Source organism: Loxodonta africana, chromosome 2, assembly GCF_030014295.1.
Source record: "Loxodonta africana isolate mLoxAfr1 chromosome 2, mLoxAfr1.hap2, whole genome shotgun sequence".
NCBI classification, from domain to species: Eukaryota; Metazoa; Chordata; class Mammalia; order Proboscidea; family Elephantidae; genus Loxodonta; species Loxodonta africana.
Genome location: NC_087343.1, coordinates 60,073,513 through 60,099,843, shown reverse-complemented (window position 1 = coordinate 60,099,843; position 26,331 = coordinate 60,073,513). Strand labels below are relative to the sequence as shown.

The following is a 26,331-nucleotide window of genomic DNA, read 5'->3' as shown; positions in this document are numbered from 1 at the left end:
GATGTAGAATATTTTCTTTATAAACTGTTAGGCCAGTTGAGCTAGATGTCCCCCATGACCATGGTCTCCAGCCCGCAGCCCAGTAAGTTGGTCCCTCAGGGAGTTTGAATGTGTCCTAACTACAGTTTATCGTAACTTTACATATCCCAAAGGCTTTGTGCATTTTCTCTAATTCGAGGTTGGCAGTTTGAATTCACCATTCACCCAGAAGTACCTCAGAAGAAAGATCTGGCAATCAGCCATTGAGAATCCTATGGAGCCCCGTTCTGTTCATTTTACACATATGGTCATCACGAGTCAGATAAGACTTGATAGCAACTTTATTTTTTGGTATATTTTCTTTAATTCTCATACAATCCTACATGGTAGATGTTATTGTGCCCATTTTACAGATGAGAAAACGAGGCTTAAAGGGCCAGGTTACTTTCCTGAAGCCACCCAGCTAGTTATGTAAATCTGAAAGTAAAACCTGCTTTTACCTGTCAGATGATGCTATTTTCCTTGTTTGGTGATTTTTTTTTTTTTTAATTTTTTAAAGGTATGAGACAATGAATTATTTTCTAAATTTTTCTATATTTTGCAGATATTTAGTGTCATAGATTACTTTAATAAAGAAAATAAACATCGTTAGCAAAAAAAAAAAAAAATACAACCTTGATCAGCCATTTAATCCCCCTGAGCACAGTTGCTATATCGGTACTCATTTTACAGGACTGTCTATTAAAATTAAAGTAATGTAAATGTATCAAAACCCTTTGAAGTTCTAAAAGGAAAGGTGCTCAAGTTGTAACTGTTCTTTCCCGACTTCTTAAATGGAAAAATTCATTTACTTTACTTATTCATGAATTTGGAAACCCTGGTGGGGTAGTGGTCAAGTGCTACAGCTGCTAACCAAGAGGCCAGCAGTTTGAATTCACCAGGCGCTCCTTGGAAACTCTATCAGGCAGTTCTGCTCTGTCCTATAGGGTCGCTCTGAGTTGGAATTGACTCGAAGGCAGTAGGTTTGGGGTTTTCTTTTTTTTTTTTTGGTATTTATGAATAGCCATGATATTTTGAAATTTCAGAAGTTGCAAATCTTCAATAAAATGAGTCTCCCTCAATCACAGATATTAATAGCTGTCTTAGTTCACAAACGGGCGGTGGGGGGGAGCCATTGTTTTGTGCAGTTGATATGGAAAACATAGCACACTTCCAGCATTTTTTGGGGAAAGGAATTGGAAGCCTCCCATATCAGATATTTTTGAAAGCAGGTGACTGCGAAATGGGCTGGAACTTCCAGACTGGGGCTTTCCAAAAGCACTTTTATTGATTCTTGTTGAATATTCATGAGGTTGAAACTGTCTCTGATTGTCCTGGAGCCTGCCACGTTGCAGTCAATGGCTTTCTAGTCGTTTCCCTGAGGGTTTGGAGGTGAGGTTTTTGCTGCATTTGGCATTGTGAGTGTGTCTGTGTTGAGTGTTTCCAGATTCTAGGGCTTATGGAGCCTTGCCTTCGGGGGCTGTTTACTCTGGACTCTTTCCAGGATGCCAGGCTAGTCCTAGATGACTCCTGACAGAAGAACAAAGCGTGGCTCAGCCTCAAAGATCGTTCAGATCACGCACCTCACAGGTTTATCTGAGTGTTGCACAGGGGCAACCTGGAAGTCCCCAGAAAACTCGTTTGAGTTGCAAACATCTTGCTCTTTCTGCACCAAGAGAAAGGGTCATAAGCAGCTTCTAAAGAAGCCAGTAGATATGTTTAGCTGAGGCGACTGTATCATGACTTCCCTACAAAGTTCAAAAGGTTATTTGGTCAGTGACTCCCTCCCACAACCTGCTTTTGTGCAGCCGCATTTTAACTGGGGGACTGCCTGCCCACAGACCCTGTGAAGGAAGGCAACTTGGGAGCACAGCGGGGAACTTTCTAAAAAAGATGTGATTTTTTTTTTCTTTAAGAGAGGGAGAGAATATGGCCTCAAGTCAAAACATTAATTAAATATATACAGTTGGCTCCATTTACATGACAAACTTTGGATCTTGCCTTTTTTAGTAAATAGTAGTTCTCTCCCCAACACAGCCCTTGCAGTGTTCTGAAGAAGGATGCTTCAGGCCTGCTTACTGAAAACTTCTTTCTGGGGCCCGTTTCTCTCTCAGCTGTCATACTATTCACTGTGAAGTCAGTTCCCCCAACATCTTTCAGCCCAAGAGGAAGTTTAGTTTGACTGATTTCAACTTAAAATAGGTGAAGAAGAGTTTTTTTTTTTTTTTTTTCCCCCTTGTTCTTCTTCTGGATTGGGCTGCACTTTGGAATTAGTTTTTGTAATTACCTTAAATTATTCATATGTGGAAAATGCAACCTCACGCACTGGCCAAACCCTTTGGCAGACTCCGATAAGATCCCAAATGATCTAGGAGATGACTGCGAATTTTTTCCATGCTTGCATTATTTATTTTCTTATTAGGCTCTTTCCCTTTGTATAGCGCTTGCTCTTAAATGCAGGAATATGGCCAACTGACAGGCTTAAAACTTGCTTAAAGTAGACAATAGCTTTGGAGGAACTAGAACAATAATAATACCCAAAAATAAAAGAATGACTGTGTTCAACTGGCATGGATTTGCCAACTTTTTCTTAAAGGGCCAGATAGCATAATTTTAGACTTGCGAGTCATATGGTCTCTGTCCCAACTACTCAACTTTGCTGTTGTAGTGTAAAATCAGCCATAGGCAATACACAAAAGAATGGGCAAGGCTGTGTTCCAATAAAACTTTACATACAAAAACAGGCCCTGTAGGCAGGCTCATGGTTTGCCAGCCCCCAAATTATGGTATAATCCATTTGATACACGCATCTGGTATGTAGCTTTTGGCTATGACTAAGGGAAAACCCAAGTAAAGATAGCCTAAAAAGGGTGGAAAAGTTATTATCTCAGATATATCCCAGAGACTTATAATAAGGAGTCTCCAGGGCTTGTTAATTCATCAGCTCAATAATATCATCAAAGGCCCAAGTCTTTTTCTATCTTTCCACTGCCCCATCCTTGAGTCATTGGCTTATTCTTAGGCTGGTACGCCTTATAGTCACAATATGGTTGTGACGCTTCTCATGCTACATGGAGATGCAACCACACCCATCAGAAGAAATAAGTCTATTTCTTTCCTCCCATGCCTTTCATTTTAAAAGCAATATAATCTTTGCAAGAAGCTTCCTCCTTCCCAGTAGACCCTCACTGACCAGAACTGGGTCATAACATTTAAAGGAAGATGTGGACTACATTATTATATTTGTTTCCTGTGGCTGCTGTAACAAATTATCACAAATAGGGTGGCTTAAAACAACAGAAATTTGTTCTCTCACAGTTCTGGAGGCCAGAAGTCTGAAATCAGTACCACTGGACCTAAATCAAGGTGTCAGCAGGACTGACCTCTGTCTAAAGGTTCTTGCCTCTTCCCGCTTCTGGTGGCTGCTCGTATTCTTTGGCTTGTGGCCTCATCACTCAGATCTTCGAGGTGAGCATCTTGAACTCTCTCTGCTCCGTCTTCACAGAGCCTTCTTCTCTGTGTGTCTGTGTCAAATCCTCTCTTATGAGGACACTTATGATAGCATTTCCGGTTCACCCAGATAATCCAGGATAATCTCCCCATCTTAAAATCCTTAACTTAGTCACACCCACAAAGACTCTTTTTCCAAATAAGGTAACATTTACAGGTTTTAGGAATTAGGACTTAATGTCTTTACCCATTACCATTGAGTTGATTCTGACTCATAGGGACCCTAAAGGACAGAGTAAAACTGTCCCATAGGATTTCCAAGGCTGTAAATCTGTATGGAAGCAGACTGCCATATCTTTCTCCCGTGGAGCAGCTGGTGGGTTTGAACTGCCAACCTTTCAGTTCACAGCTGAGTGCTTAACCACTGCGCCACCAGGGCTCCTCCTTGATATCTTTAGGGGCTATTATTCAGCTTATTACAGGAGAACTCCAAATGTCCAAATAAAAAAATTTTGACATTTTCTGAAGCAATAGAAAACCATTAAATCAATTGCTGGCAAGGGGAACAACCATGATTGTCTTAATCACAACTTATCTGTGTCAAATAAGGAAGGAGTAGGCATAAAAACACTGGAATTCAGCCAGCAAGGACAAAGCTGGATATGACTATTTGATTGGCAAACATCAGTGTTCCCTATAGCATACTTTTATGCAACTATTGTGCTTGGAAAAAGTTTACAATGACTTAAGTAAATATTTTTTAAAAAGTGGGAAAAAAATTTATACGTAGCATGGTCACAAAGTTAGAAAGTGAAAAACTCTTGCACATAAAAAAAGAAAAGGAAATAATACACTAAAGAGTTATGATTTTCTTAAACTGGTGGGAATATTGTTTTCTCTCCTTTTTTGTATTTTCAAAAATTTTTATAAAAACATGTATATGTACATAAAATATTTTGATAATAAATCAGTAGTATATTGTTGAGCAGACACTGGGTGGTGCAGTTTGTGCTCTACTACTAACCTAAAGGAGCCCTGGTGGCAAGTGGTTAAGAGATTGGCTACTAACGAAAAGGTCAGCAGTTCAAAACCACCAGTAGTCCTTGGAGACCCTACGGGGCAGTTCTACTCTGTCTTATAGGTTTCCTATGAGTCAGAATTGACTTGATGGCAATGAGTTTGGTTTTTGATTACCGACCTAAAGATTGGTAGTTTGGACCCACCCAATGGGGCCTTGGAAGAAGGACCTGGTGATCTGGTTCTGTAAAGATTACAGCCAAGAAAACCCCTTTGGGCATTTCTACTCTGTCACCTGGAGTCACCGTGAGTAGGAATCTACTCAACGGCAATATTTATTATTATCGTTATTTATTGCTAGATGATAGTACTAGAGTTTATTTTAAAAAAATGATTTAAGTGTCCTTTGTAACATTTTCACTTACTCTCTCTGTTTCATTTAGCTTACTTTATCATGAAATTACATGGGATAATCACAGATTCCTACCTAGAAAATTCTTCTGTTTCCAAAGACACCTAGGATGTGAGATCTTTCTGAAACACAGGAGGTGTGATTGATCATGCTCCTCATCAAAAACATTTAGTGTCTATTGCTTTAGAAAAGGTTAATTCAAATCTTTATACTTTGACACTCACAGTTCTCCATGATCTCATCCAAATCCTTGCTTAAATGTAAACTCCCTTGTATCTGATGGCCCTTGTACTCAGTCACATATCTCTTGCTTTCCTGCAAGAGCGCCCTTCACCTGCCTGCGATGCCTCAGGCTTTCTCTAACACCCTGGTTTCCAGCATGTGGTTCCCAGATAGACCAGCAGCGTCAGCATCACCTGAGAACAGGTTAGAAATGCAGATTCTCAGATTTCCATCCCAGAGCTACCAAATCAGAAACTCTGGGGGTGGGCCTATTAAGCTTCGTTTTAGCAAGCCTTCTAGGGCTCAGTGCTAACTCTCTTTTTCCTACTTCCTTCATTACTGCATTTCTACATCTGTGGTGACCATCGTTGCTAGAGTACCATTATACTATTCTTCCTAGAGAATTAATTTGTAAATCAATTTTATAGCATATATTACACCAGCAACTGACCCTCCAATGAATAACGTACTTGTATATTCCCATGACTTCCTTGCTATCGGTCTTTTTCTCCTTTAGTTAAACTTTTTAGTCCTATGTTTATAAATTTTATGCATGTATGTCAAGAAACAAGGGCAAGAAAGAACACTCTATCTTAATGAGCCTCTGGATCACTTATTCTAATCATAAAATGCCTACTTTGAACCAGGCAATGTCTGTGATTGAAAGCCATCCTTTCCTCTGTGCCCATTAGACATTGTGGTGGGGTAACACAGCATCTTCAGGAACCCTCTCTGTCTCTCCTTCCCACCTCAGCTAAGCCAAAAAACGTACACAGAGGAATCATGGGTAGTGTATCCGGAGGCCCACAAGAGTCCCTGCCATGAGCTTCACTTGCTATTTTATAACCTTGGGCAGATAGTCCTTTCCAGGGTCTTGCTTTCACCATTGGTAGAAGTAGAGATTATGAGGGTTTTTCTGTTGTCTGTGTGTACTCTCGTGAGGTTCTTCAGAGCTCTGTGGTGGGGAGAACTCATGTCTGCCTTTCTTCTCCACTGCCACCTGAAAGAAATGTGTTCTTTTATTTGTTTGTTGTTGTTGTTGTAAACGTATGTATAACATTTGCCAATTCAAGATTTTTCACATGTACAATTTAGTGACAGTAATTACATTAATCTTGTTGTGCAACCATCACAAATGTACACTTGACCTCTAATCAACACCCAACCCCATGCCTGATGCATAGTAAGGGCTTAATAAACAATTGATGGATATATGAAAGATATAATGAAGGGAGGATGAAGCAAAGGCAGGAGGGAGGGAGGGACAGACAGAGGGAGGAAGGAAGGGAAGAAAGAAAGAAGAAAGGAAAGGAGGGAGGAAGGAAGGAAGGAAAGAAGATGGACAAATGTAGATCAGACAACAACTCCGGATGTGGAGAAGTGCTTAAAAGTGACAGGTAGATTGAAATTGTAATACCCAGGCTACGCCTTTTTTTTTTTTTTTTAATATTAAAACCCATTGCCATCGAGTTGATTCTGAACAAAAGTAAATTAAATATTCAGTTTAGTTCCCTTCCTGGAAGATGTTTTTTGGTGCTTCCTCCCAGGTGCAAAGAAGCAAGCCTCTGAATGTCTGAGAAAAGGGCTTTGTGAATTTGCAAAGCAGAATGCAAATGGTGATTAACTCAGGCATCACACACAAGCAAGGGCAAGTCTCCAGAGCAGTCCCAGGATGCTCTTTTGCCCTTCTTTTTGTCATTTGAGTTTTCGAAATTGTCCCCAGCTTAGAGCAAATCAACCTCAAATGGTCTATGATTAAAATTTCCACTCTGAAAATCTAAGCAACTTAAGAATTGTAGGAACTGGACCATCTGGAGATAATTTATAAATAAAACTTGCCTTTCAACTCGGCTCTGTCTTCCCAAAGAGTCTTCTGTCCTGTCAGTGGGAGTGCTGCCAAGGCACAAACCACTAAATGGGTCCAGTGACACTGAAGTCACTGGCAGGAGCTTCTTATCTCTGCTTCTTCTAAGAATTTGGGACGCTTCATTGAAACGTTTGTTTTTCCTCGTAGAAAATGTAGGCTATCATTAGGCTGGAAAAGGCTTTCAGGATATTAATGCATGTGATTCACTCAGTTTTTACTTTGTTGTTAAAATAATTAAAACTCAAATTCTGAATAGAACCCCTAATGTCCTGGATACATAGCAAGGTTTGGGGTATTAAAAAACAACTAAGCCTTTTGCTCCTTTTCCACAGAATCCTAGGGTCGTGAAAAGGAGCCATTAATACCATCTTTTTTTTTCTTTTCTTTTCTTCTTTTCTTTCAAATCGGTCGTAGGCGGCATAACCTTAGCCACTGCAGTGAACAGGTTTCTGAAGAGCCAGTCGTAGCTGTGTTGAACTGTACAATGGTGCTGTACTCAGGGCAAAGAGCATCGCAGGGGCCAAGGCAGTCGCTGAACAAAACCGTGTAGAGGCGACAGGCCTGGGTAATTCCAGTTACTACGTGTCTATGGGGTTGCCATATTGAAGTTCCTTCCTTGCCCCTCTGAGCTGGAACAATCAGTGTCTCTCATGTCTGTTCACATGCCCTGTTATTTTAAGTCCTCTCTCCACAGAGAGAGTTTTGATTACAAAAATAATCAAAGGAGAGGCCTGTAAACTGTGACCTCTATTTTTTCAGCAGAATTGCACCGGGCCCCGTACTCCATATGCAAAATGCACATACACACATGCCCATTCCTATTCTTGGTTGGAAGCTCTGAATTCATATGTTGCTGTTAAAAAAAAGTTGCCGTCAAATTGACTCATGGTGACCCCGTGGACAACAGAATTAAATGTTGCCCAGTCCTGTGCCATCTTCATGGTCGTTGGTATGCCTGAGTCCACTGTTGCAGCCACCGTGTATCTTGAGTGCCTTCCAACCTAGGGGGCTCGTCTTTCAGCGCTATTTTGGACGATATTCTGTTGTGATCCATCGGGTTTCATTGGCTAGTTTTCAGAAATAGATCACCAGGCCTTTCATCCTAGTCTGTCTTAGTCTGGAAGCTCCACTGAAACTGGTTGCCCATGGGTAACCCTGCTGGTATTTGAAATTCGGGTGGCATAGCTTCCAGCAGCATGCAAGCCCCCACAGTGCAGCAAACTGACAGTATGGCAGACTAAGTTCATATAGCTGCCCACAGCTGAGCTCTCCGCACTGCAGGGTTTTCCCATCGTTTCTCAAGGTCCTACTAATGGCGAATGATAAAAGTGGCCAGGTGGTGGTAGAAAGCACCATAATGAACTCATTGCAGGGGAAGCAAGAAACTTATAAAATAGCTTTTCCAGAGGCTGGGGTGAAACATTTTCAGGTGGGAAACATACAGCATGGCACACAGAGCTGTCCTATTTCAAGCATAATGGGCAGGACGTCCATGTTGAGACAAAGCGTACACCCATTTCTGAGAACGTTTAGCCTGAAAAGCATCTGAAGATGCAGTTTTATAATGGGACCCTCCTCTGTTTCTCTCTGTATCTCGTAAAGTTGTTTTTCTTTGAGTGGCTTCCACCATGTCTCTTTTGTTGCTCTAACATTTTATAGCATTGATTTTCAAATAGAGGGAAGGAAAGTTCCCAGGGATGCATATCCTAATTTCCAGAAGAGTATGTATACTGTGAGAAAACTTATTTTACGTTATAATAGAATTTCATCATTTGGAGACTAAGATAAATTCACTGTTCTCATAATACAAACAAAGAAAATAAAGTTTGCAAGTTAACCTCTGCTGGAGGGAATGTGTACCAGTGAATCTTCAAAAGGTGGCACCTGGGAAGGGGGTCTCATCTCCCTGGATAGGTCACATCAGAATCTTGGGTTGGGTGGGCAGGCATGAGATTTTATGTATATCAAATAGGAAAAGAGTTGTTTTTTTTTTGTTGTTTTTCAAGGTTCAGAAACACTTCTGGGCAGGGGTAACACTAGGAAAAGCCGGTACGTGTTCTGTAGGATCGGGCTCCAGGTGACTGAGCTGAGACAGGAGTTCCCCTAATGAGGCAGGAACAGCACATTCAAGGCTTGTGGTCCAGGATTCGAAAGACGAAGGGAAATGTTGCATGCAAAGACAGCTACGGCATCAGCAACACAGGATCTGCCTTTATTTGAGAATGTGGTTGTCCTAGGAAAGTGGAAAGAGAAAGAGGAGTGAGGGCAGTGAATATAGCGGGAGGCTTCAGAATGGAGGCCCAGGGCCTTCATAGCTGGCAGCCATGAGGCTGTGGTAGCCAGTTGTGAAACATGAAGCTGCTGAGGGGTGAACAGAGGCTGCTTCCTAATCTCCCACTGAAGATGCTGACGATTACCTAAAAACTGATAACGTGAATATGCTGTCTAAAATAGCAACCAGGAGAGAAAGACATATGAATATATAGACAGAGAGCACCTTCTTCAATATCTGGATTACAAAGTGAAAAATGACAAACAGGCCAGGGAGGTGCTGCAACCGTGGAAGACCAGGAATGAACACTAATCTCTGGCATACTTTCGGCCAACAAACTGAAAGCACAAAAATGGGACCAAATGAAGAGGACAGGATACAGAGCACAAATAACATTTTATTGGGCATCAGGAGAAACAGGCTTTGTCTTCATTCTCACTTGCAAGCTTGGGGACATTTAGGAAGGTAATTTAATGCCCCTATTTTTTTTTTTTAAGACTTGGTTTCTCCTCACATAGGACATGAGTTGAAGCAGGTGGCTCCTCAGACGCCCTCTCATGCTAACATTCTGTGAATCTGGGGTCCTGGTGATTCACGTACCAGAACCCCGTCACTCAGATTTTCTAGAGAGAATACTACTCCTCTGCTAAGGCATCAGCCAATAGCATGATGTTTCCTATCCCAAGGAATGCTTCCAATTATAAAATGCAGAGGGTGGTTCTTCCTGTAACTGGGTAAGAGAACTCAACTGAGCAGTTACAAGTTTTTCCCATGGCCCTGTGTTTACCCTGCTTTTGATTCTCAGTGTGGTTCACGTTTCTCTCACCTTATCCATTTTGCCTAGTAAGACATGAGACAGCATTCTTCTGGACCATAGCACTGTTGTCCAACTGGACAAACCAACCTGGTATTAAGGAGAGCCAAATCCTGATGCTGAGCCCAGCATCTCAGGGAAAGACTGCTGGGAGCTTCTCTTGGCTTTCAAGTCCATTTATCAGATAAAGTGCTGGGCTGGCCTTCACTGAAACATGACCCTTGTAACTACAGTGCTTTTACTTTGGAGACCAAGTGACATGTTACAGGTCCTAGAGTCTGAGCTCTGGGCCACCTAGGCTTCCCCTTGGTCATGCCTGGTCTCATGATCAATAGGAGAGGCTGGTGGTTTTCACTCACCCACAGCAATTGACTCAGCATCCAGAAGATTGGGGTTCATCTTATCTCCTCGATCTCTTCTTAAACCCAATATCTGTTCGTTCATTCATACACTGAGTACCTCCTGTGGGTAAAGCACATTGTGAAGTACTGTGATGATTATAGTATTCCTTCGAGATCTATTTACTTGATCCTTTGACCCCGGTGTTGGCAAACTATAGCCCATGGGCCATACCTGGCCCCCTGCCTGTTGTTGTATGGCGTTGAGAGCTAAGAATAGTGTTTACATTTTTAAATGGTGGGAAAAGAAATCAAAAGGAGAATAATAATTCCTTATACATGAAAATTCTATTCAATTCAAAATTCAGTGTCTCTAAATAAAGTTTTATTGTAACACAGTCGTGGTAGGCAGAATTCTAAAATGACCTCCAATGACCTTTGCCCTTGTGTACTCTCCTTCCCTGGAGTGTGGGCAACACCTCTGAATACAATGAGATATCACTCCTGTGATTATGTTACAAAAGGGATATTTTCAGATGTAATGAAGGTTACTAATCAGTTGATTTTGGGTTATTTAAAAGGGAGATGATTCAGGTGGGCCTAACCTAATCACACCAAAACCCCACTGCCATTGAGTTGATTCCAACTCATAGCGACCCTACAGGACAGAGTAGAACTGCCGCATAAGTTTCCAAGGAGTGTCTGGTGGATTTGAACTGCCGACCTTTTTGTTAGCAGCTGAACTCTTAACCACTATGCCACTAGAATTTCCTAATCACACCAGTTCTTTAAAAATAGTTTTCTCTGGCTGGTAGCAGAAGAGGAGATCAGAGAAATGTGTTCTGGGTGGCCTGGAAGAGAACAAACACCCATGTTGTGAACTGCCTATGAGTTGTTATGGATTGAATTACGTCCCTCCAAAATATTTGCTGTAAATCCTAATCTCCATTCTTGTGGATGTAATCCCATTTGGGAATAGGGTTTTCTTCGTTATGTTAATAAGGTCATATCAGTGTAAGGTGTGTTTTAAGCCACTCACCTTTGAGATATAAATGAGCAGATTAGACACAAAGAAACAACCAGAGGTGGAGGAAAATAGATGCTACATGAAGATTGCAAGATCCCTGTGAAACTGAGGAACAGAAGCTGAAAAGCGACACAGACCTTCCCCCAGAGTGGACAGAGAAAGACTTGCCTTAGAGCAGGCTCCCTGAATTCGGACTACTAGCCTCCTAAACTGTGAGAAAATAAATTTCTGTTGGGAAAGCCATGCACTTGGTGATACTTCTGTTGTAGCACCACTAGATAGCTAAGACAAGCCTCTAGTTGCTGAGAGCAGCTCCCAGCTGAGAGCCAGAGGAAAATGGGGACTTTAGTTCTACAACCACAAGGAACTGGATCTGCTAAAAACCTGAATGAAGCAGATTGATGAACTTAGACGCAGATTCTTCCCCAGGGCTTCCAGATAAAGCCCTTTCCAGCCAACACCTTGGTTTCAGCCCCGTGAGTCCCCGAGTGGAGAACTCAGTTGAGCCCAGTCGGACTTCTGCCCTATAAAGCTATGAAATAATACGTGCATGCTGTTTTATAGCCACTAAGTTTGTGGCAATTAGTTATGCAATACAAATACAACAACCATGTACATTCTTTTACATATCATCTGTGACCCTTTTCGAGCTGCAACAGCAGAGTTAAGTAGTTGTCACAGAAACCATTTGGCCTGCAAAGTCTAAAATATTTACAGTGTGGCACTGTACAGAAAAGGTTTGCAAACCCAGGCTCTAACTAAAAACGTCATCTCACCTCAGATGTATTTAACAAAAGCTTTGTGTCCGACGCAAGGCTTGCAAGAAGCAGGACTTATATCCAGTATTACTCAGCAAACATTCCTTTCATCAAAGTGAATTAGACTAAAAAATTGGTAGACACAGGCTGTCCTGCAGACCTACTTCTCATCCCAATCTTTTAAAGGATAGAGAAAGAGAAAGAGTTAATAAGTTTAGAGTGAAAAAAAAAATCAGAGGACTATGTTCCGTATGCATATTGGAGGTCTTCATTTTCTACATTGTGAATTTCTATAATAATTGCATTTTGCATAATGAACTTGTATTAATTTAATAATAATCATAACATTTTTTAAAGGGTCCACTGTGCTCCACTGTGTTCTCCTTGATGCAGTAGACTGGAGAAGAGAAAGCACTAAAACTGTGGTTTTGTGATTCAGAATTTGAATTCACTCCTATAGTTCTTGATTTTTCCTCCCTTCATGATTCCCCTTCTGCTTTCTCCGTAGGACAAGTCGAGAAAATCCAATTCTCCGTTCACTAATTTTGGTTATCTGGGAGAGTAATTTTCAACTGTTTTAGAGGTATAATATACTCTAACACAAAAACATGTAAACTATCTGGTATGGCATGTGTTTAACTTTAAATTAAATTGAATTAAAATTCATATGGTCTGCTCGGGATGATGAATAACTTTTGGAAATGGGTAGTGGTGATGGTAACACAATATTAAAAAAAAAAAACCATTGCTATCAAGTTGATTCCAACTCAGAGTGACCTTACAGGACAGAGTAGAACTGCCCCATAGGGTTTCCGAGGAATACCCGGTGGATTCGAACTGCTGACCTTTTGGTTAACAGCCGTAGCTCTTAATCACTATGCCACCAGGGTTTCTAGCACAACACAGTGAAGTGTAATTAATGTCACTGAATTATACACTTGAAAACGGGTAAAATTGCAAACATTTTGTTATGTATATTTTACTACAATAAAATTAAAAACAAAACAAAAAAGTGATTCTGAGAATTGGAAGAAGGGGACAAAGGGGATTTAACGTTTTCCTGGAGCTGTTAAGGAAAGCTCTCTCTTAATCTCTTAAGTAGCAATTGAAATCAACAAACCTGTTCTACTATATTGCAGGGGTCTTTTCTTTTTCCCCTCATGGGACTTAATGGCTGCTTACCCACACCCGCCATGATCCTGAGACCATAGATGGGACAATTCCACAATGGTGAGGAATCTGAGAGATGCTAAAACCTTGACCACTATCCTATATGGGTGCCCCCCTCTTCTCTTGCCCTTTTTATCCATCTCAAGAAAACCCTAGGTAAGGCCACATTGGTAAATGTGCCAAAGGTCAGGGTAGTTATCCTAAGGGTTATGTCCAGGGTGGAACCCTGTTGAGCATTTTTGTCAGTGGGAAATCGTTTGTGGGCTCTAGCAGAAGACTATATGTGTCTCTGGAAAAGAGACCATGTCACTTATTGTCCATTTGGCCTTGGGGAAATCTGATGCTGTGATCTGGTTTCTCTTTCTGTAAAGAAGGAGTAACAATGCCTTACTACCTTACCAGGGTGTTGTGTGAATTTGCTGACACCCGTAAAGCTCTCTGAAAATGAAGAGGCTTACACAAGTCCCCGGTATTATTCACACAGCAAACGTTTTCCCCTGAGAATAATGTAATAAATGGTACCATTGTGCAGCTGGTGGAACATGTTCAAAAGTTTCCATTCACAACTAGTAGATCAAGTTGTGGGTGGTTGTATGGTCTTTCTGTGTTCATGCCAAGCTGCATCCAAAACAGCCAGCACAATGGGCTATCTTGGAATGAAAAGATGTACTGTAAGAGACAGCCAAATCATGGCCTCTCATCATATAGTTAGTACAGTCATGTGTGGCCAACGATTTCATAAGCACCATTTTTGTTACAGCAGAAAAGGTGGTCGCATAGATCTCTAACATGGCAGCAATTGAGAAACAACTATCTTCCTCCACCACGTTGACAAACTTCCCAAAGCTAAGGATGCTTATGACGATGGAATATTATAACTATAACTGCTTTCTTCCTTCTTTGTGAATTCTAAGCCCAGGAGAAGCCAGAGTTCTCAATCAGATAGAGTGTTCAGGTAAAGGACCCATTCTTTTCTAACACAATTCATTTGGATGGGGGGCTGTGGGAATAGTCTGGACAGGATGCTACTGGTTGGCATAGGACACAGGAAAGGATTTCCTTTCCACCATTATAAGCCCTGGAAATACTCCAGGACATGATACAGGGAAAATGCCATTTCCTCTTTTAGCAAAATCTGAGACTTCCAAGAGCTGAGAAGATGACACATTTTAACCAAATGAAACTATGATTAGCTACTGAAGATATTTATTTTTGAAAAGTGACCACATTTGATTAGAGTTATTAGAGAATTATACTCACAAGTTCAAAGGTAGTCAGTGAGGATCAAGTGAACTCCCTTAGTAATAAATATTCTCACATTGAAAAGACAAGGCTCTAAGCCTGAATCATAGAATCTTGAAATTTTTGAGCTGTGAGTGACCTGAGTACTAAACTATTTGATAATTTTTTAAATTCCATGGATAAGTGAACAATTTTTTCCTCTTTCTTTCTAAGGATCACCATGAATGGCAACAACAACAAAAAAAAACAACAAAAATTCGAAGAAAGTGTATGCGCTTGGGGCAAAAAAGTAGAAAAGAGATGCAATGCAGGTATTTAATATTTGGAGTGGGTAGAACTATTAGATTACAGTGCAATGGCTGTGGAGAAGGACTGGGCAAGCCCAGCATACAGAGGGCTCCCTTGACCCCTCCTCTCACACTCTTGCCGCATTGTGTTTTCAGAGAATTTTCTATTCATCCAGTGTCCACTTACTGAGCACCTATTATGTACTGGGCAACACACTAAGTGCTAGTGGTGCAAAAAGATCAAAGACACAATCACTGCTGTCATGGAGCCCCTCAACTTATTGAAGAACTAAGTGACAAGTGTCATGATGTTATCAAAGTGAGATCTGGAAGTCACTGATGAGAATTTTATCATGACCTCTTGCCTCAGGCTTTAACATTCAGGGTTTTGCACTTTCTATGACTTGCCTTTCCTCCCTGGAATGCCTGCTGTCTCAAAAACCAAGGCCAAGGCAGCAGCACATGCTTCCCTCCATGTTCAAGTGAGCTCCTGTCACTTCCCTGAGGACGTAGAGCTGTTGGCCCGCTGGGCAGAGGGGAGTGTGTCCTGGGTTCCACTCTCTGGAGTCTGAGGAGAGCACACACAGACAGCCTGGAGGACAACATGGGTATCTCTGCATGACGAAATGCATCTGCAGGTGATTTAACAGTTACTTTAATGGCACTAGTTTTTGTTTTTTTTTTAATGTTTTGAAAGGAAACCTTGGTGGCTTAGCAGTTAAGTGCTATGGCTGCTAACCAAGAAGTCAGGAGTTCAAATCCACCAGGCGCTCCTTGGAAACTCTATCGGGCAGTTCTACTCTGCCCTATAGGGTCGCTATGAGTTGGAATCGACTCTACAGCAGTGGGTTTGGTTTTTCATTTTTTCAATGTTCTGGAGCCCTCGGTTGCTATCCAAAAAGTCGGCAGTTCGAATCCATCAGCTGCTTTTTGGAAACCCCATGGGGCAGTTCAACTCTGTCCTATAATGTCGCTATGAGTCAGAATTGACTCAATGGCAATGGGTTTGGTTTGTTTTTTTAATATTTCTTAGGAGCCCTGGTGGTGTAGTGGTTAAGAGCTCAGCTGCTAACCAAAAGTTCGGCAGTTCAAATCCACCAGCTGCTCTTTGGAAACCCTGTGGGGCAGCTCTACTGACCTGACGGCACCTGACAGCAATAACAATATTTCTTAATTAGTGTGCAGTCTGGGGGACCCAAAGACTGGGCAATGCTGATCTGTGATGATCCAGTTCTGAGGCTCAGAAAAGAGGTATTTGCCTGAGCAAGGCTGAGGATGCTTGTGAGTAGTTAGTGGGACACTATTACGTGGCACAGTGCGAAAGAGCTTGGCTGCAAATCAAAAGATCGGCAGTTTGAATCCACCAGCCACTTCTTGGAAACCCTATGGGGCAGTTCTACTCTGTCCTATAGGTCGCTATGAGTTGGAGTCAGGTTGATGGCAACGGTTTTTATTTTTTATTACAAACTGAGGAGCCCCGGTGGTACAGTGGTTAAAAGCACTTGGCTGCTAACCAAAAGGCTGGTGGTTTGAATCCACCAGCGCTCAGCTGGAGAAAGATATGGCAGTCTGTTTCCGTAGAGATTTACAGCCTTGGAAACCCTAGGGGGTTGTTATGAGTCGGAATCAACTTGAGGGCAGTGGGTTTGGTTTTTTTGATTACGTGCTGGCTTTCTGGTAAGGAACCAGACACTAAATGTCTCTGTTGAACTCCCTGAACTGCAGACAGAGCTGCTTTCCTCTTCTATGCTTGACTCCAGCAGCCGGGGCAGGTCATCTGGGAAAACCAGGAGTGAGATGAAGAGAGATGATTTGAGGAGAGGATGGTGCATTTCCCACGCTGCTCTCAAGGTTTGGGTTCTTCCATCAGCAGTTTCACAGCAGGCCCTGTTAGTTACTCATCCAATATCTAGCCCTCTTCTTCCCAGTTTTGCACAGGGCAGCAATGTGCCCAGTTAACTACTTGCTTTCCTATACTCTTTTGCTGCCAGGGGTAGCTTGTGACATAACCCAAAACAATGAGATGTAAACTGAAGTTGGCTTGGAACTTTTGAAAAAGTTTCTGCTTTCCCGATAAAAAGGGACCCATGAGTCCAGCACCACCCTTCCTGTCTTGGACATGGACATGATGTCTGGCTGTCTTGGACATGGACATGATGTCTGGGCAGCAGCAGCCATGATGTGGTTATGAGGCAACAAAGATGAAGACAAAGCCAATATGCTAAGAAAGGTGGAACAGAAAGATCATTCATTCATTTATTCAACTAATTTATTGAGTGTCTATGTGTGCCAGGAGCCCTGGTGACGAAGTGGTTAAGAGCTTGGCTGCTAACCAAAAAGACAGCAGTTCAAATTCACTAGCCGCTCCTTGGAAATCCTATCAGGCAGTTCTACTGTATCCTATCAGGCAGTTCTACTGTATCCTATAGGGTTGCTATGAGTCAGAATTGACTGAACAGCAATGGGTTATATGTGCCAGGCACTGTTCTAGGTGCTAGAGATACAGCAGTAAACAAAACACAAACTCCCTGTCTCCCCAAAGCTTACATTTCAATGGCGACAGTAGAGAAAGACAATATGTAACATATATAAGTGAAATATGTAGTATGTCACAAGGTGACAAGTACTTTGGAGAAAAGTGAAGGAGATGACCAACCCGGCTGGGGCCTTGAATGCTCATGCAAGGGCTTTGGCTGTTCCTTTAAGCAAGACGGGAAATCATTGGAGGGTTGTGAGTAGACGTGTGGTGTGATCTGACTTAGATTTTAACAAGATCTGTCTGGCTGTTGTGTTGAAAATAGATGGAAAGGGGAAAGCCAAAAAGTCAGGGCCCCTGATGGCATCAGAAGTCTTGTTCTATGGGGAGGATGAATCCTAGTGTTTCGAGCCACTCTTAGTCAGGTATTCTGTTCCTTGTAGCCAAACACACTCCTAACTGGGCAGTGATGGAAAAAGAAAGGAAGAGAAAGGAGAAGAGAAGAGAGAAGGCAAATGTGTCTCTTTAAGCTTGGTGTTTTATTAATTCCATTAGGAGTAGCAGTGTGGGAATGGGGAAACAAGAGCCCCTCTTCTGCATTTTTTTCCTCCCATAGCAACAACAAAAAGCCTGGTGAGTGTCCTGGGAGTGCACGCTATGTCTGGGGCTGCGTCCCAGTGTGTTTAGTTATGCTCATTCATGCCGAGGCATTGCTTTATGCCCATAAAAGGAGGAATTACAATATCAGACCTGGATCTTTCTCATTTCCAAACAGCCACAAAATGTCAACAGAAGATTGTCAATCTCTTGTTCTTTCCCTCTCTCCCAAAAACTCCCGGAACACAGGCCAATAGCAGAAAACAGATGTAGGCAGGCACTGTTTTGACAACACTGGAAACGCCTGTGATTAGAAGTCAGGATAGCGTAAAAATGATTAATATGCTCCTAAAAGTTTTTTTTTTTTTTAAAAGAACAGGGAGTGCACCTTCTGAAGAGCTAATTGGATAGGCGTCCCTGCTTGTGTACACCTTCTCATACCCAAACAAGGGCACACACTCACACAGATTTCTCCTAAGCAACCTCCTGGTAAGTGTTTCCTGCAGCATTTTCATCAGGGCCAAGCGGGAAGGGGGTGGAGGAGAGGTGAGGGGTAGAGGGCCATAGAGTGGTAAGAGCAGGAGAGGGCAGTTTCTGGGGGGCTAGAGGCTAGAGGATAGCAAACAAGTGCAAAAATCTCCCTTCCACCATGAAAAAGAATAATTTTCATGCAATAAAATGGATTTTGATATCTTTTTTAAACCAACAGACAAGAGTTCTCTGAATTTTAACGGCAGTCACTTCCATGGGATGTGGCAGTTGCCAAAGTAATTACTAGTTCTTAAATTATGAAGCAAAAAATCTTTGTTTAGCTCATCTTACATGAATTAACTTTGGAGTCCCCGGGTTGTACAAATGGTTTACATACTCAGCAGCTAACCAAAAGTCCCCTCAGAGGCACCTTGGAAGAAAGGTCTGGTGATCTACTTCTGAAAAATCAACCCACAGAGTGCAGTGCTACTCTGATACACATGGAGTCACCACGAGTCAGGATTGACTTGATGGCAACTGGTGGTTACGTATCTTTAATTTACGTGAACATCCCTTTACCAAGTGGGTACCTTTTTCCTACGAAAATACTGCTGGGTTGTGAGTAGTCTAGGCAGCCAGACACCACTTATCTTCTGATGCAGGAAAAAAAACTCTGGGACTCAAAATCAGCAGAGTCAGCTAAGCTCTGCACTAGTGGGGTGGCCTTTTGATGAGCGGGAATTGACTTGACAGCAATGGGTTTGGTTTGGTTTTCTGGAGCCCTCCCTGGACATCAGAATTCCTCCCCTTTTATGGCACCTCTATGTCTGTAAGCTGCGCATAGGGCCTGCAGCAGAATCGAGATTGTGGAGTTCTGGGACCCACCCCCACTTCAAAACTTTAACCAAAACATCTCCACTTTGATCTCTTTGGTGGTGGGCTTTCTGAAAAACATTAAAAAAAAAAAAACCTAAGCAAAGAGAAAATTATTCAACAAATATTTACTGAGCCCCTACTGTGTATCTGGCACTGTTGTAGGGCCTGGGGACACAGCAGTGATGCAGGCGGCTACCTCCTGCCCCCATGGAGCTCACACTCTACTACCCCACTGAACCAGATGATCTTTAAGGCTCCCTCCAGCTCCACTGTCCTTTGTTTCCATGACACGTGGAGCAGGTGTGCTGCAGCATGCCCAGAGAACCTTTTGCTTCTTAGAGTTAACCATTCAATTGTAAATGCATAAAGATAGGCCAGCAGAGAACGTAAGAGTGGTGTACTTTGGAGTTAAATCCATAATGTTGAAATCTTGACTCTGCCAGTTATTATTCAGTGACTTAGCTCAAATTAATTAGCTGTGCCTCAGTTTCAATAGCTGTATGTTGTGAGGATAAAAAGATGTAATTCAAGTAAAGTCTGAGGACTGTGCCTGGAGTTCTATAAGCTACATTAGGTATTATTAGCTGTTATTATAAATAGATGCAACAATAAACTCAAACATAGCAACGATCATGAAAATGGCCCAGCAATGTTTCATTCTGTTATATCTAAGCTCACTATGAGTTGGAGCTGAGTTGACAGCATCAAGCAATGAAATGATTAAATTGTGCTCCTACTGCCTCATATCGAGATAAAATATAACTACAAAGGCCCTAAAAATGGTCTAATATAATTATGCAGAATTCAGAATAAGGTAACCCTAAACTGGACCTCCAAAGAGTTTTTCAATCACTGCCGGCTAAAATGTGGTCCCAAGTTGAACCCAAGGATAATGTTCAATTATTGCTTCATGTACGCCTATCACAATCCTTACCACATAGTAGGCAATCAGTATCTATTTATCAACTCAATGAACTTATTTCACTTGATGATGTTTAAACCCCGTGGTTAGTTTAAGGCCTCATGTAGAGCAATCATTGCCTGTGTAGACATTTTCTAAGCTGTGTTTTTTAATTATGATGTAGCTCAAATATACAGAAAACTACAGACAATAATCTTTCAGACCTCTATGTACCAACCATCTAGATTATACAAATGCCGTCTCAACATATTGCCTAATTAGCTTCAGAGAGTATTTTATTTTATTGTGGTAAAATACATATACAACAAAATTTTTCCATTTTAATCATTCTTAAGTGTACAATTCAGTGACACAATTATGTTCCCCACGTTGTGCAAACAGCACGACTATCCATTTCCAGAAGTTTTACATCACTGCAAATGCCCCTTGAGCAACTTCTACCTCCATGCATTTGCTACTCTAGATATTTAAGTGGAACCATGCAATATGTGCCCTTTTGTGTCTGACTTATTTCACTTAGCGTTATGATTTCAAGGTTCCTTCATGTAACACGTATCAGAATTTCATTTCTCTTTATGGCCGAGTAATAATTCATTGTATGTCTATACCATATTTTGTTTATCCTTTCATCTGTTGATGGACTCTTGGATTGTTTCCACCTTTTGGCTATTGTGAAAAAAGTTGCAGTGAACACTGGTGACAAGTATCTGTGTGAGTCCCTGCTTTCAAGTCTCTTGGGCATACACCTAGAAGTGGAATTGTTAAGTCATATGATAATTGGCAGAGCCCTCGTGGTGCAGTGATTAAGAGCTACGGCTCTTGAGAGGTTGGCAGTTTGAATCCACCAGCCACTCCTTGGAACCTCTGTGGGGCAGTTCTGCTCTGTCCTATAGGGCCGCTATAAGTCAGAATCAACTCTACGGAAATGGGTTATGATAACTGGTAGCTTGGTAGAGGATCAGTGAAAGAGAGGAACACCTTCAACAAGATGGACTGGCACAGTGGCTTAAGCATAGCAATGATTGTGAGGCTAACACAGGAGTGGGCAGCGTTTTAGTCTGTTGTGCACAGGATCACTGAGTCGGAACTGACTTGGTGGCACCAAACAACAACAATAACACGATAATTCTATGTTTAACTTTTTGGGGAACCTTCAAACTCTTTTCCACAGCAGCTGCACCATTTTACATTCACATCGGTAATGCACCAGTGTTCCAATTTCTTGACATCTTTGCCAACACTTGTTTGTTTCCATTTTTCTGATAATAACCTTCCTAGTGAGTGTGAAGTGGTATCTCATTGTGTTTTTGATTTACATTTCTCTTCAATGACTGATGATGTTGAACATTTTTTCATGTGAGCTTCAGTCTTTTAAGAGATAAAACTGTTTAGAGGCAACCAAAGCCCCATTCACATTCCTTCCTCCTTTCTAAAATAATCCCTGCCTTAAAGTAGATTGGTATTATTCCCACACATGTATCTGTGTCCATAAACATATTATATGGTTCTGTGTATTTTTATTGCTCACTAATGGACCTTAAGTTATTTCAACACTTTTTTATTTAACTATCATAGACCAAAAAAACCCACCCCATTGCCATTGAGTCGATTCTAAGTCATGGTAACCCCATGTGCTGCAGAGTAAAACTGCCCCATAGGGTTTTCTTGGCTGCAATCTTTAAGGACGCAGATCGCCATGCCTTTCTTCTGTGTCATAGCTGGGTGGCTTAGAACTGCCAACCTTTAGAGGTTACTAGTTGAGCACAAACATTTGCATCTCACAGGGACCTTATAAAAACCAAACCGAACTCATTGCCATCAAGTCGATTCCAACTCATGGTGACACTTTATAGCAGAGTAGAACTGCTTCATAGGGCTTCCAAGGCTGTAAATCTTTATGGAAGCAGACTGCCATATCTTTCTCTCGCGGAGCGGCTGGTGGGTTTGAACCACTGACCTTTTATGGTTAGCAGCAGAGCACTTTAACCACTGTGCCACCAGGGCTCCTAGAGACCTTATAGGGATAGAATAATCATCCACATACATGTCTCTTTGTGCATAGGTAAGAAAGAGGGTGTGTGCAGCCATAGCTCTTAACCACTGTGCCACCAGGGCTCCTCGGCTGTGCTAGATCCTGCCAAATTTTTCTCCAGCATAAGTCCTACCCACAATATGTAAGTGTTCTTGTTTCCCCACATCTTTGTCCATTTTTGTTGTTGTTTGCTATCCTCTGATAACTCTTGAACATCTTTTCATATGTTAATTAGCCATTCTTGTCTCCTCTTCTGTAAGCTTTTTCAAAGAGATTATCTTTTTCTTATTTATTTATGGAATTTCTTATCTAGGGTGTAAGTATCTTTCCCAGACTGTATTTCGTCTTTTGTTTTGGCTTATAGTATCTTTTTTCCCCACAGAAGTTTTTCAGTTTAATGAAGTTCAAATTTATCAGTTTTTTTCCTTTATGGTTTTTTATTTTTGTGTTCTGTATTAGAAAATTTCTCCTATACTAAAGCCATAATAATATTCTCCTACTTTTCTTCTAAAAGTTTTCAAGTTTGCCTTTTTACATTTAGATCCTTACTGTATCTGAATTTATTTTGTCAATGGAGTGAGGAAAAAAAAAAATTTTTTTTTTTTGGAGTGAGATAGGGAACTAATTTTATCTTTTCCAACCAGTTCACTCTTTCTTTTTTTAGTGTCTTTTTCTTTTTATGTGGTTTTGATTTATCTCTTATGTACTTAATTACATTATTAATAATCAAATTATAAAGTTATTTGAAATTCTTAGGTTCTAATCTTGTGAAAACCCTGGTGGCATAGTGGTTAACAGCTATGGTTGCTAACCAAAAGGTTGGCAGTTTTAATCCACCAGGTGATCCTTGGAAACTGTATGGGGCAGTTCTACTGTGTCCTATAGAGTTGCTAAGAGTCAGAATCGACTCAACGGTAATGCATTTTGGTTTTTTGTTTTTTGTTTTTTTAGTCTTGTTATTTGTGTTGTTCCTTTATCTCTTGAACTACTCTTTCCTTGACTATTTGTAATTTTAGATTGTGAGCTCATCTTTAATAGGGTTTTATTTCTGGGCTTGTGTTGATTTGGTTGAAAAGGTTTTTGTTTTGCTTCTCTCAGGTATTCCTGGGGTACCACAGGCCCAGCTCCAATCTTTAACATAATTTCTTAGCTGAGGTTTCTAAGACTATATAGGTAGAAATATTCAACCTCAAACTCATGAAGTGGAAGGTTGTGAGTACAAATTCTCGGGGAAACTTTTTTATTTTATTTTCATTGTACTTTAGACGAACGTTTACAGAACAAACTACTTTCTCATCAAACAGTTACTACACACATTGTTCTAAGACATTGGTTAACAACCCCACATGTCATCACTCCCTCTTCTCAACCCTAGGTTCCCTATTACCAGCTTTCCTGTTCCCTCCTGCCTTCCAGTCCCTGGTGCACTCCTTTAGGCTTGTTTTTTTCCATGGGTCTGTTTAATCTTTGGCTGAAGGTAAACCTCAGGAGTGACCTCATTACTGAGCTGGAAAAGGGTGTCCGGGGGCCATGCTCTCAGGGGGCCATGCTCTCAGGGTTTTTCTAGTCTCTGCAGACCAGCAAGTCTGGTCTTTCTTTTAAAGTTAGAATTTTGTTCTACGTTTTTCTTCAGCTCTATCCGGGGCCCTCTACTGTGATCCCTATCAGAACAGTCAGCGATGCTAGCCAGGCACCATCTAGTTTTATTGGACTCAGTCTGGTGCAGGCAGTGGTAGATGTGGTCCATTAGTCCTTTGGACTAATCTTTCCCTTGTATCTTTAGTTTTCCTTGTTCTTAGCTGCTCCCGACGGGGTGAGACCAGTGGAGTATCTTAGATGGCTGCTCACAGGCATTTAAGACCCCAGACGCTACTCACCAAAGTAGAATGTAGAACATATTCTTTATAAACTGTGTTATGCCAATTGAGCTAGATGTTCCCTGAGACCGTGGTCCCCACAGCCCTCAGCCCAGCAATTCAGTCCCTGAGTGAGCTTAGTTGTGTCTATGGAGCTACCATGGCCTTGCCTTGTACGGTTGTGCTGGCTTCCTCAGTATTGTGTACTGTTTTACCCTTCACCAAAGTTTCTACTTATCTATCCTGGGGAAACTTTTGCCTCTGCACAGAGCTCTGGCAGAGGCAGACTAGCTTTCCTCTGCTCATGGGTGGGATTTTTTTTTTTTTTTCCTAGGTCAATCTTTCACTGAGGTGTGGCCTTTCAGAGTCCCAAGCTTTATGGAACCACAAAAGCTACCACACTCACTGGCCTGTTTTCAGTTCTCTTTCTGTTTCTGGAACTTGAGTACTCCCCTTTCTTTTTTAAGCTCAGTTATACATTTAAAAGAACATTTGTTATAATTTATCCTATAGTTCTTCATGTTTGTAGCAGCAGAGCAGGAAGGCTGGGTACAGCAACAATTTTGCAAGAATTGAGTTCTTGGTTCAATTTATCTTGTGTGTGTGTGTGTGCATGTGCTTGTATGAGCTGTAAAGTTAAATTCCTCTCGCTCATATTTGGAATCCCACAGTTTGCTGAAAGTATCACACTTTTCAAACACATACCTTATTTGCTTCATGTCTAGGGAGAATTTGGGTTAAATATAGAAAACCTGCATGCTTGGCAACTTTGGGGGCTTGTGGCAGGCCAGGAATGAGGCAGGATGTTGAACATTTTTGCCTCTGAGTGTCTTCGATTCCCTTCTTCTCTATCTTGGTGGGGACATCCAGGATATAACTTTCTCTGTCCAACTGCCTCCATCCTCACGTGCAAGGCTAAGCTACTGTGTAGAGGAGTTTTTCTGAACTTAAACTAAAAATTGGCCAATACTGGGCCACATGTGTCATTATAGGTTAAGAAATTGACCATCGCTGATTCTGGCTCTCAGGCTTTGGCTCCTCCTTTACAGTTTCACTGTCAAAGCTGAAAAATGATAAATTCTAAGTACTGGAGACCATTTTACCCAAATGTTGGTCATGTTACATTTTTCTTAAGATTGGACAGAAACACTTCTCTTATTCAGAACAATTTGGGCTCGTAAACAGTTAAATGACTGAATTAAAAAAAAAAAGTTGCTGTCGAGTTGATTCCGACTCATAGCAACCCTATAGGACAGAATAGAACTGCCCCATAGAGTTTCCAAGGTGTGCCTGGTGGATTCAAACTGCTGAACGTTTGGTTAGCAGCTGTAGCACTTAACCACTGAGCCAGCAGGGTTTCTGAATTAAAAAAAATAAGTTACCTAAAATTCATGTCGCACTTATGAGTTTAAAAAAAAAATTTTTTTTTAGGGGCATAAAGTTTTATTTTTGTCAAGGTTTATGTCAAACTGGGTCAGTCAAGATTATTTATTCATTTGCTCAACATTAGTAAGACCTAGTAAATGCCCTTAGAAATGCTGTTAATAGCAGGTGGAATTGCTTTAAACTGGTGTTTCTATTACATAAAATGGAACATTCTAAAGCGCTCTGAGATACTTAAAAAGAGTTTTAAAACATCTTCTGCTAGTTTTCTCATACCGTTGCCTTGCCTAATCAGTTGGGAAGAACATGCTGTAGCTGAGTGCCTATTAATTCCCAACAGTAAGGACTGAATTACGGAGAGCTTGCAACCATCTCTGAAAAGGTAAAGCTGACCTGAAAGTTCCCATGACTTGAGTTGTGCATTCATACTGACTTGTATAATCAGTGCTATTATGCTTCACAGAGATGGCCGAGCTTCTGAGAAGAAGGAAGGCCACAGAATATACATTCTGTAAAATAGTGAGTCTCCAAATTCAGCACATAATAGGAAAACTCAGGGATGTGCAGAAGTGCAGTGTCCTAAGAAATAGCTTATACTGTGTTGTTGATGGAGAAAGCTAAGATAAGAATGTCATTGAACATAGAAAGCTGTGACCTGCTTAAGTAGAGAAGACATTATTGGTTGCCTACCGACCTTCATTTCATTCAAATATCCATCTTCCATGTGTTTCAGGGAAGGCAGGCACCATTCCAAACCTCAGAGGTAAGTCATGATGGGTCTAAGTCCACGATAGTGGTCTTTTTCACCCCGCTGGTAGTTGGAT

General features: G+C 41.4%; 1 long non-coding RNA gene across 1 annotated transcript in view; it reads right to left on the bottom strand.

Moving 5' to 3' along the window:
* Window positions 1-238: 238 nt before the first annotated feature.
* LOC111749963 (uncharacterized) overlaps window positions 239-26,331 on the bottom strand; it is a 232,976-nt gene continuing 206,883 nt past the window's right edge. Inside the window, exons 3-5 of the long non-coding RNA XR_002785126.2 lie at window positions 10,432-10,534; window positions 6,959-9,219; window positions 239-6,119 (exon numbers count right to left, since the gene is read on the bottom strand). This is a non-coding gene — a long non-coding RNA (uncharacterized LOC111749963). The remainder of the gene's footprint in view (window positions 6,120-6,958; window positions 9,220-10,431; window positions 10,535-26,331) is intronic.